Source organism: Lingula anatina, chromosome 1 (genome assembly GCF_051362555.1).
Source record: "Lingula anatina isolate TDL-2025a chromosome 1, LinAna3.0, whole genome shotgun sequence".
Lineage (NCBI taxonomy): Eukaryota > Metazoa > Brachiopoda > Lingulata > Lingulida > Lingulidae > Lingula > Lingula anatina.
In genome coordinates this window covers 30,693,294-30,702,839 of record NC_141767.1, presented here as the reverse complement: position 1 = coordinate 30,702,839, position 9,546 = coordinate 30,693,294, and the positions used below count along the sequence as shown (strand labels likewise).

General features: G+C 34.8%; 1 long non-coding RNA gene across 1 annotated transcript; it reads left to right on the top strand.

The window, feature by feature from the left end:
• Positions 1-8,011: 8,011 nt before the first annotated feature.
• Positions 8,012-9,315, top strand: LOC147764252 (uncharacterized). The gene is made up of 2 exons (XR_015332190.1): positions 8,012-8,353; positions 8,672-9,315. It is a non-coding gene; the product is annotated as an uncharacterized LOC147764252 (long non-coding RNA).
• The last annotated feature ends 231 nt before the right edge of the window (positions 9,316-9,546 follow it).

Genomic DNA, 9,546 nt, shown 5'->3' with positions numbered 1-9,546 from the left:
GCCCCCCCCCCCCGCCCCCCCCTGCCCCCCCCCCCCCCCCCCCCCCGGAGGCTACGGCCCTGTGTGTGGGCAACTAGGTAAGAAGACACGAAAATGCACGTTTATTCATATTAAATTGGATACAAATATTGATTTTAATGAAGCTAACTTTAGAAAAAAATAGTCGCAACTTCATTACGTAAAATGCATACAGGCATTTTATTATGGGTTCAATGAAAAAATCTACAATAAATTGTAAACGTTGTGATCCAAATTATGCAATTAAGAATTAACGGCAGTATAAAATTGTAAAATGTGCTCAAGTTTTGGCAGAATTGCCCACACGTATTAAAACGTCTTTATAGGGTCTTTCTAGAATTGTGAATATGCGGTTATGACGCATGGTAAGAATAAACTTCTTTTGGATCCCGGTGTTTTGATATACTAGTAGTATGTCTGATCAGTGATAGACCCATAGTTTTATTGCTGGGAGGGGGTAAAGATGTTTTTGTTTTCAGAAAATCAAACCAGGGGTCGAGTTAGTTTTTCCTTTCGAAATTGATAAGTTTTTGTTGTTAAAAAAGGACAATTAACTTTTACCTTCATTACATAGCGGAACTGTTCACAAAGAGAAACGGTGAATAGTAGGAAGTGTTTCCTTTTGCGTCTTTTGTCAATTAAAATGTATATGTAGGACTGGCATTTATCGCATCTTTTACAACTTGAAATTTTGAAAAATCCTTATCAAACTCGTATCAAAAACTACAAGCTCTGTTTTGGGGGTAATGGGTATTTCCTAGTAATTAAACGAACTTTTGTAGACTCAACTTTTGTCAATCCTCTAAAACATGATTTTTTTCTGTTAATTGCCAATTAACTGACTTATCGTCTAAAAATCTTTTCTTTTGTGATTTTTTTGTCTAATCAAATATGAAAAATCAAAATACTATCAGAAAAATGACACTTTGATTGGCTAGAGTAAGTTTTACACAAAATTGGAAGGTCAGCGTTTTATTTAATGTTGATCTTGTACTTGGCACATTCTTAATTCTATAATTCAGTCGGGATCAAGGGGTGATTGAGAACAAAAGGCCTGATTAGGTGCCAGTCCTGCACATGCTGTTGGGTTATTTTTACTGAGTGTTTTTTGATCACTGAACACCAGAGATCTTTGAGTTTATTAGCATTTTCTGAGTAAATGTGATTTGTTATTTTGAGTAAACTAGACTTGTTTTTGCATAACCTTTTCAATTTTGTTTACATATTGTTCTTAAAATGACCATGACTGGGATAAGGTTGTAAACTGACCATGTCTTCATGCTGTTCTTGATTTGCACGACGCATAAATTTAAGTGTTCACTCGAAATGCCAGCAAAATCCTAAAGATGACGCAAAATATGAGGTACATATTTATTTATCTATGAGAAAAGCACTCATCAAATTTACATAATTGAATAATGTTTGACTGCTGTTTGGTGTTGTGTGTGATCATCAGCATGGCGACATAGAGGAAGTTGTGGTGTCATGAGTGTGTACCCGCGTGTGGGGGTAACGCTTACGTGAGATCATATGCATTTTGAATTTTCAATTTGATACCACCTTTGAATTTGGATAAAAATGTCCCTCGTTGAAATTTTGGATCAGTCAAAAGACGAATACACCAATGTCAATGGCTGTAAAATACTTCACTTCAAATCTTCAACTTTCTCTTTTAAGTCGCAGCAAAAAACCTGATAATTTCTTGTTCTGGTCAGTACTATGTGGTCTCGTATGCAGTGTTCTTGGACACTTGTTAAAAAACCAAAACAATTGTTCTTAAACGACAATTTTCAAAATGCATAGAACCTCCGACACATTTAGTTGTAGATAGTTGTATTTAAGCTTGATTTACATCTCGAAATGCGAAGTCGTTATGAAAATTACTTTTTATGTAGAGCCAAAACGTAATGTATGGGTTTTGCATAGATCTGTATTGTGGAATTGCTTGCATTTGTTTTAATAAACGTACATAAAAGCTGTAATAGATGTAGTTTCAAAATTTGTAAAATGTCACATCATCATTCCCGACTCTTTTCTTCAGCTCAACTCGAACCTTTGGTTATCAACTTAGTCAGTCGTCTTCTTCGTCTGTCGCCTTACCTATTGAGCCACTGCCTCAACTTGCTTTTCCTTATTCGTATGACCCTCTTGTAGTAGTCTAAATTGTTTACTTGAGTTTATTTTTGCAAAAGGTAATTTGCTGGGACCTAGAAGCGCCAGGAATCGAACTGGCGACCTTCTGTCTGAGAGGCAAGCGCGTTACCTACTCCTCTAACTGTTCCCACCCACCCTCCCCGGGTAGACTTTCTTCTTATAGTAACCAAAGGAAAATTTTGATAGCACTCCCTTTGTAATTCCAAAGTGCCCGAGCCAGGAATCGAACCCCAACCCCAGGCTACCACTGAGTCATGTAGCCATCAGTAAAAACACTATGACGTTTGGTATATTTAATAAGTTTTTTATTCAGAGAAATACAGATTGCTCTTATGTACTCAGTATTCGATTGTTTATAAGACATATCTGTAAAATATCATTGTCTTCAGTCTTTTTATTACTACAAGTTAAAAAGCGTTCTAGTAACTAAAAGAATATTATGATATTATAGTATAATATTACTATGTCTGTATTTAAATTCAACAAGTGTAAAAATATAACATTCTTATATATTTGACTTGACAAATAAACTATCTACCACACTAATGGTCTTATGTTTTTTCTTAATGACAAAAACAAAAGACGAAAAAATATCCCTAATTTCTGCATCATCTGGTCAATAGAAGGAAAGATGCTGGTTAGAGAAAATTGCTTAAAACAATTAAATTTGAAAAATGAAATAATTTTCAATCACATAAATGGTCCCTTCATCTTTACGCGGAACATGGATTTGTTTAACAGATTAATGGCAAAAATATCAGTTATTTTTCATGATAAAACGTGTCATATTTTACATTGTAAGAACTATACGTTCAGAGATAAGTAAAACACGAAAGTAGTTTCTTCTCCATCATATGAAGGGCATTTACATGTACGAAATCAGCTTTTCAAGAAGGGATATTTCTCAAATGGAAATTTTTCTCAAATGGAAATTTCTTTATTCTACATACTTCACTTGTGACACAAAATAATTGATCTTGATTCGTAAAATGACATCTCTTACTCAACAAGACAGCAAATTTCAAGAGACAATCCTTTTTTCTCACCTGAACATTAACAGAGAGACACACAATGAGCGTCAGTCGATATATATATATATATATATTATTTATATATATATATTCTAGATTTCAGTCAGTTTTGAGAATCGGACTGAAGAAGACACTCACGCTGGTAAAAAGAGAAATTAAGAATTCGACAACGGACTTGTAGAATTTATCAGCGATTTCGGTAATGTGTCCCTTGGTAATTTAGGTGAAACCCAATATTACAGAATTCTGAATATTATAGAAAAATATTTTGCTTTAAACCGACATAAAATTTGTGTATTTTTGCGTACTTAATTCCCATCTAAAACTAGAAAGTCATCCCCTGCCGTCTTGCTGAAGAATACCACAAATAGTTCCATTTTACATGTCACGTGAGACAAACTTGACACTACGATAGTATAGAACATATTTCAATACAATAAAGCAAGTTTTAAACTGATGACCATGCATTCTGATATATCATTACGTTTTAAATATGTTACATTTAATTCGTAAATTCGTAATGTTATTGAAAAAAAAACACGTAAAAGACAAAGCCTTTTCAAATCCGTTCCAAACAGCATTTTGAGCATTTCGCTCCTTATGTCTTGAAAGGTTGATCTTATAATATGTCACGCAGAAATCAATACAACTTCAATTTAGCTCACACATTTTAATGCAATGAAATATTATATATTAATTTATGAAATCTTGCCAATATTCGAAATGGAAGTGTACATTAAATTTTATAATTCCACTACCAACCGCTCACTACCGGGTACGTGTAAATATCAACATGTCAATAGCCAGACCCTCACAAGACATTTCACACCATTTTTCCCTCCTTGGCCATTTCTCACGGTAAACTTCCACTACCACTACTATTTCTACCGAAGAAGGTCAAAATACTGAACAAGAAGTGCAACTGCATCTTCCTTTGTTTTATGAGACGTGATGAGTTGAAGTAAAGGAGAAAATAAATGGTAGGCCTACGTGGGGAAAATGTTGGGAAATAGTCAAAACCACTTTTAAACAAACGGGTGTCAAAATACTTTTCAAAAATAAATCACAAGTAACTTATCACCAAATACCTAACATTGGTTTCTTAAAACATTATATTGATATGGCTGAAATTACGATATTCGTATACTTAATATCTAAGCCGCCTTCGCTCCACTTCCTGATCACTCAGCAATGAGGCAGTGACGTCTCCTATCAGGCTCTCCATCCCATTACATTCATGGTAGGGGGAGGTGGCAGCCTGAAGTGGCCGCCTTTCCTTTTCAACTCTTACCAATATTTTACGGATGAAACTTCATTTGTAATTGACAACATTAAAAATACATAGGACGAGTTGGTGTTCAGTATATTTTCAAAAAAATACCAGACGAAAATTAACTTCAGACCCTAAACCACCCAAATTGAAACGACATTATGTAGGTCACTGGCTATCTTGATATGACTCAATATGGCACACTGATTTTAATATCTGAGCAGTTTTGACTGTTTGACCAATTAGACCGTACGATAGCGCCATCTGGAGGAAAATACAAAAATACTACGATCAGAAACTCGGCAGCTGGTTTTAGATTTACAGTTTTAGGGACATGGGACGGACAGAGGATTACATTGATTTAATATTTTTACCTGCACAATTATATAGTATTGAAAACACGCATGAACAGTTTCGGACAAAGTTCACAATTTCACGCCTTTGTTAATCCAGACACTAAGTCTATTTTTCGAGAAAAGAACACCAACCAGTACTGTATACTTACAAATGAACAATCTGTTTTAATAAGAGTAATGATCCGAGCCATTAGACTGCGGTGTTTTGACTCTGATGCTGTCTCAACCATGATTGTTAGTGAAGACATAACGCGAGGTGGGGAGGGGGAGGAAAAGTTCATAAAGAAATTACCTAATAAGCCATTGGAAATGGCAATATGATATTTTAGTTTAAAATTAGATGTCGACGAACCATTCAATAGAGAAAGTTGGAATAAAAGGAAATATGTTGAAATAAAGCGGCACAAAAATGAGGGGGGAAGGTATGGTAGATGGTATAAAAGGTTTGGGAGAGTCGGTGAAATTGAGTTTTGAGTGCCTCCGGGTATTTACCAGTGTCCTTTAACTTGAACACACCAGGTTATACAAACTTTAACAACTTTTGTCTCTAAAAAAACCCTGTACAGATTTATCTTTTCTACTTATATAACTACCGTATGTTTCAACTATAGTAATTCACAAAGATGAAGTTAGAATTAAAAAATGACGTCTATTGAGAAAGAGAGCCTTTACTAAAAACGCAGCACTAGAAAATTAACTGACAAAGCGTCAACGCTACGAAGGGAACTAAAATTAAGATAATTTGTTATGCTGTTTCTATGCTAGAAAATCACCGTGGCGTTATAATTAAGCGCTGATTTGCTTTATCAATTTCTTCCTCTGAAATGTTGCCCCAATGAATAAAAATGAAGCTTTCATACTCGCCTATCATGTCTTTAAATTGAAACTTTAAAAATTTAAAAAAGAAAGAAATTATCGGCATTTTTCATTGAAATTAGCGTTTTTACAACGAACGCGACGAATGGCGCGTGAAAAAAAAAACGACGTAAAATCCCTACGCCGTGACAGTATGTGTTCTTCTACTGTCAGTTACAGATGGAACATAAAGTGCCGACAGAATTTACGTGAAGTCAAAGTTTGCTATTTTTGAACTACACAAACTGTCGGCGATCACCACATTAAAATAAGTCACAGCAAATGTTATCACATCAAGTATGTTTACCTACTTGCACGAAATATTGCACATTTTCATATATGCACTAGGGCCTACTGTATTTGCGCGATTATTCAGAATACATCAGAAAACATAAAACAGAAGCGCTAATGAATGAGATTTCGTGCTTTTGCAGAACTGTCCCCATAGACAATAGACTAAAAACAGAGTAGTACAGATTGCGGTTTGAAGGACAGAATGATAATTTTTTAAATCAAAAAATGATTTTTTACGAAATGAGATATTTGGGACTTTACAAAGAAATCTCTACAATATTTCAAAAATGATCCAGTTACATAAAAAGTTAGGCTAACGACGTGAGTGTCACCTCTACCTGGGGTGTGCAATAAGCCACACAATGAAGAATGAAATTTCGGAGCGCGAAAATTGACTTGTTTTAATTATTGATTAAAACAGGCTGTTAGCATGACCAAGTTATAAAACAGCCGATGAAATTCTTGAAACATTGAATGACTCGAAATGGAATTAAGTGAATTTCTTAATTGCCGATTTGTTTTTTCTATATCATTTTGTGTAGTCGAAGTATTTTATTATGGCAAACTGCTTAACAACACATTTCTAACCGAGGCGTTACTATTTCCAAACCATAAAAATAGTTGTGTGTGTGTGTGTGTGTGTGTGTGTGTATGTGTGTGTCTGTGTGTCGGGGTGGGGGACGTAGGGCATGCGAGGGAATCTCCCTCTCTGGCAACTGTCAATGATGATGTAGGGGAGAATAGAAGAAATTGAGTTACAACAGTGTTAATGCTACAGTATTTGACCTCAGAGTCTATCTCAACATGATTGTGACGGTGTCCATGAATTTCACCATATTGTGCTAGTGAAGACAGCCATAAATGATAGAGGGCGCTGATATGATAATTTTTCTTATAATTTCTCCGGAGTAATATAAGGATTTTTTTAATACTCGAAACTTTTTGTACTGAATGCACTTATTTCAAAAGTGTCCAAAATTCTTGAATTTCGTTTGTATGAAAAAAGAGTAGGCCTCACCATATAACAGTGATTACTGTACTTGAGGCCCCTGCAGGTGATCATGGGCCTATTTGATCAATACTTTTATCAAACTTTATTATTTTCTTTCGTAGCGACTCAAATCATATCTAGATTCTTTAACGCTAAAATATGTATGTATATCCGATTACAAATTATTTTTGAAGAAAGTGTTAAGACGGACTGGAGCAAGCTGTAGCTATAACAACTACGGAACGCAGTGCGTCAGGAGAGACGACACATTCCATTCGAAGGAAAGGGGGGACATGGGATAACCTTCGTCAAAAATGGTCCGATAAAGCTGACATTTGCCGTTGTATTCTAATACTCATGCTAAAAAGTGATTCTGTAAATTTCAGTATGATAAGTCACGGGGTTTTCCATTTATTGCATTAACAAGTCTTACATTATAAAGTATAACATAAAAGTGAAAAAGCGGGGTAATTTAAGGAAAAAGACCTAATATATCTGCAATTCGAACATGGACTGTATTTATCATAACACGAATTACTCCAGTAAGTTTGAGAATAGCAAAAAAAAAGCCTCATGGTTATTATCTTTGATTTTTTTATTCATGCATTTTTGGTCTGTAAATAATTCTTTCCATATATTTCTTTGTTCCTTTATTCATCTATTTGGTTGGCTACTATACTTGTAACTGTTTCTATTTCTATTTTTGGTATATACCGGCTTATGTATAAATGACATATATTTTCTGTCTGAGAGCACATAATACTATATGAGATTTGCCTGCTTTTCTTTCCTTTGTATAAACCTTGCTTCAAAAATTCCGGTTCCGGGGGAATCTGTCCATTGCGGACAGCTCCTACAATTTCTTTGTAGAATAAAAGAACTCTAACATCTCGCGATCGTCAATCACATCCATACCGCCAAAGAACTCTTATCTCCTGTGATTGATAGGTGTCAATCAAAGCTGTCAGACAGCTCCTACAATTTCTTTGTAGAATAAAAGAACTCTAACATCTCGCGATCGTCAATCACATCCATACCGCCAAAGAACTCTTATCTCCTGTGATTGATAGGTGTCAATCAAAGCTGTCAAATTTGACAGGTTGATTGACGGTTAGTTAAACAAACGTCAATCACAATCATGCTGCGAAAGAGCTTTTACTTCCTGTGATTGAGAGGTGCCAATCAAAGCTATTAAAAGTGGATGGCTTGATTGGCAGTTATATATACAAACGTCAATCATCATACTGGTGATCAAGATTAGCTGTCGAACAATGAAAACGCCGGACTGTCCCCAGGATTATTTACATAAGAAAATTAAGATATAGGCGAGAGGAGGGAAAAGAACTATATGTATTCCGGCGTCAGCTAGTCGAGTGATTAAAAGGTATACAATATATAAGAAACTAAAGACTCAATGTATTCATCATATTATAGTCGCATTCTGTTTATAATAATTGACTTTTGTGAAACTGCAGGAAGGAAATAATTTTCACTCCATTTGCAGTATTTTTCTTTTCATTTTTTCATTTTTTATCTTTCTTTCATTCTTTTTTATTAATATATCTACACCGTATTATTTATATATTTATTTAGCTTTTTATAATTTTGTTTATTAATTTTTGTTTACTTGTTTGCTTATTTCCAAAAATATTCTTTATATAATTTTGTTCTACCAGATTTTAAATTACATTATTTCCCTTAGTTAGTGTGCCATGAGTTCCGCACAACGCTGTGGTGAGACTGTGTGGAGTTGGTTGAATTAGTGGCGTACACGATCACCAAGAACCTTTCCCCTGAAAGTCTCGTGGAATTCGACATGCCAAGTGATCAGCCCGAGGCCGAGGTTAAATATGCCACGATGGGTCGCTCCACTTGGAGAATTCGATTTGGCTATAAAAAGAAATAACTTCCCACATGAGAGGGGAATTTTCGAAGAGTATATGATTACAGTGGTGACTTAGAACCAAAATATCGTTTATTTACATTCAGCTGTTGATATGAAACTTTTTCATCAAATAAGACAGTTTAAAGACTTTTCCTTCCGTTCTTTTGAAAGAAAACTGTACAGGAAAATAATTTATATTCATATTCAAATATTCATATATAAACAGGAAATCATTATCTTAAAGTAAAAGCCTTATACAGTTCTTTTGACGGACATTGGGTACTGTTTATAGAAAAACTCAAACGTCAACTCCTTTTTTTTTTAACTTTTCTTATTTGAAATATAGTCAGTGTTGTTATTTATAAATGAAGCAGTGTATTTGTTTACCGCGCCAACCTCCGGACGTCTTTAATGAGTAAATACAGTGTATAGACGTGTCCAATAAACAGATATTTTTTACAGTTTAGGGTGCCCATGTTTAAATTAAAAAGTCTTACATTTCTATACAAGCAGGCAGTTTTTTAGTTATGTTAAAAATAAGTCCAAGCTACGCTTGCGGTTGGAGATTGTCTGCAGGGGGACTGTTCAGTTCAGATGTTTAGAAGATTGAGAGCAAAGGAAAGAGTTTGAAATCCAAAAGAAATTGCAAATCTGCTCTTCGCCAGTATAGCTCTGTAGTCCCACCTTGTTGA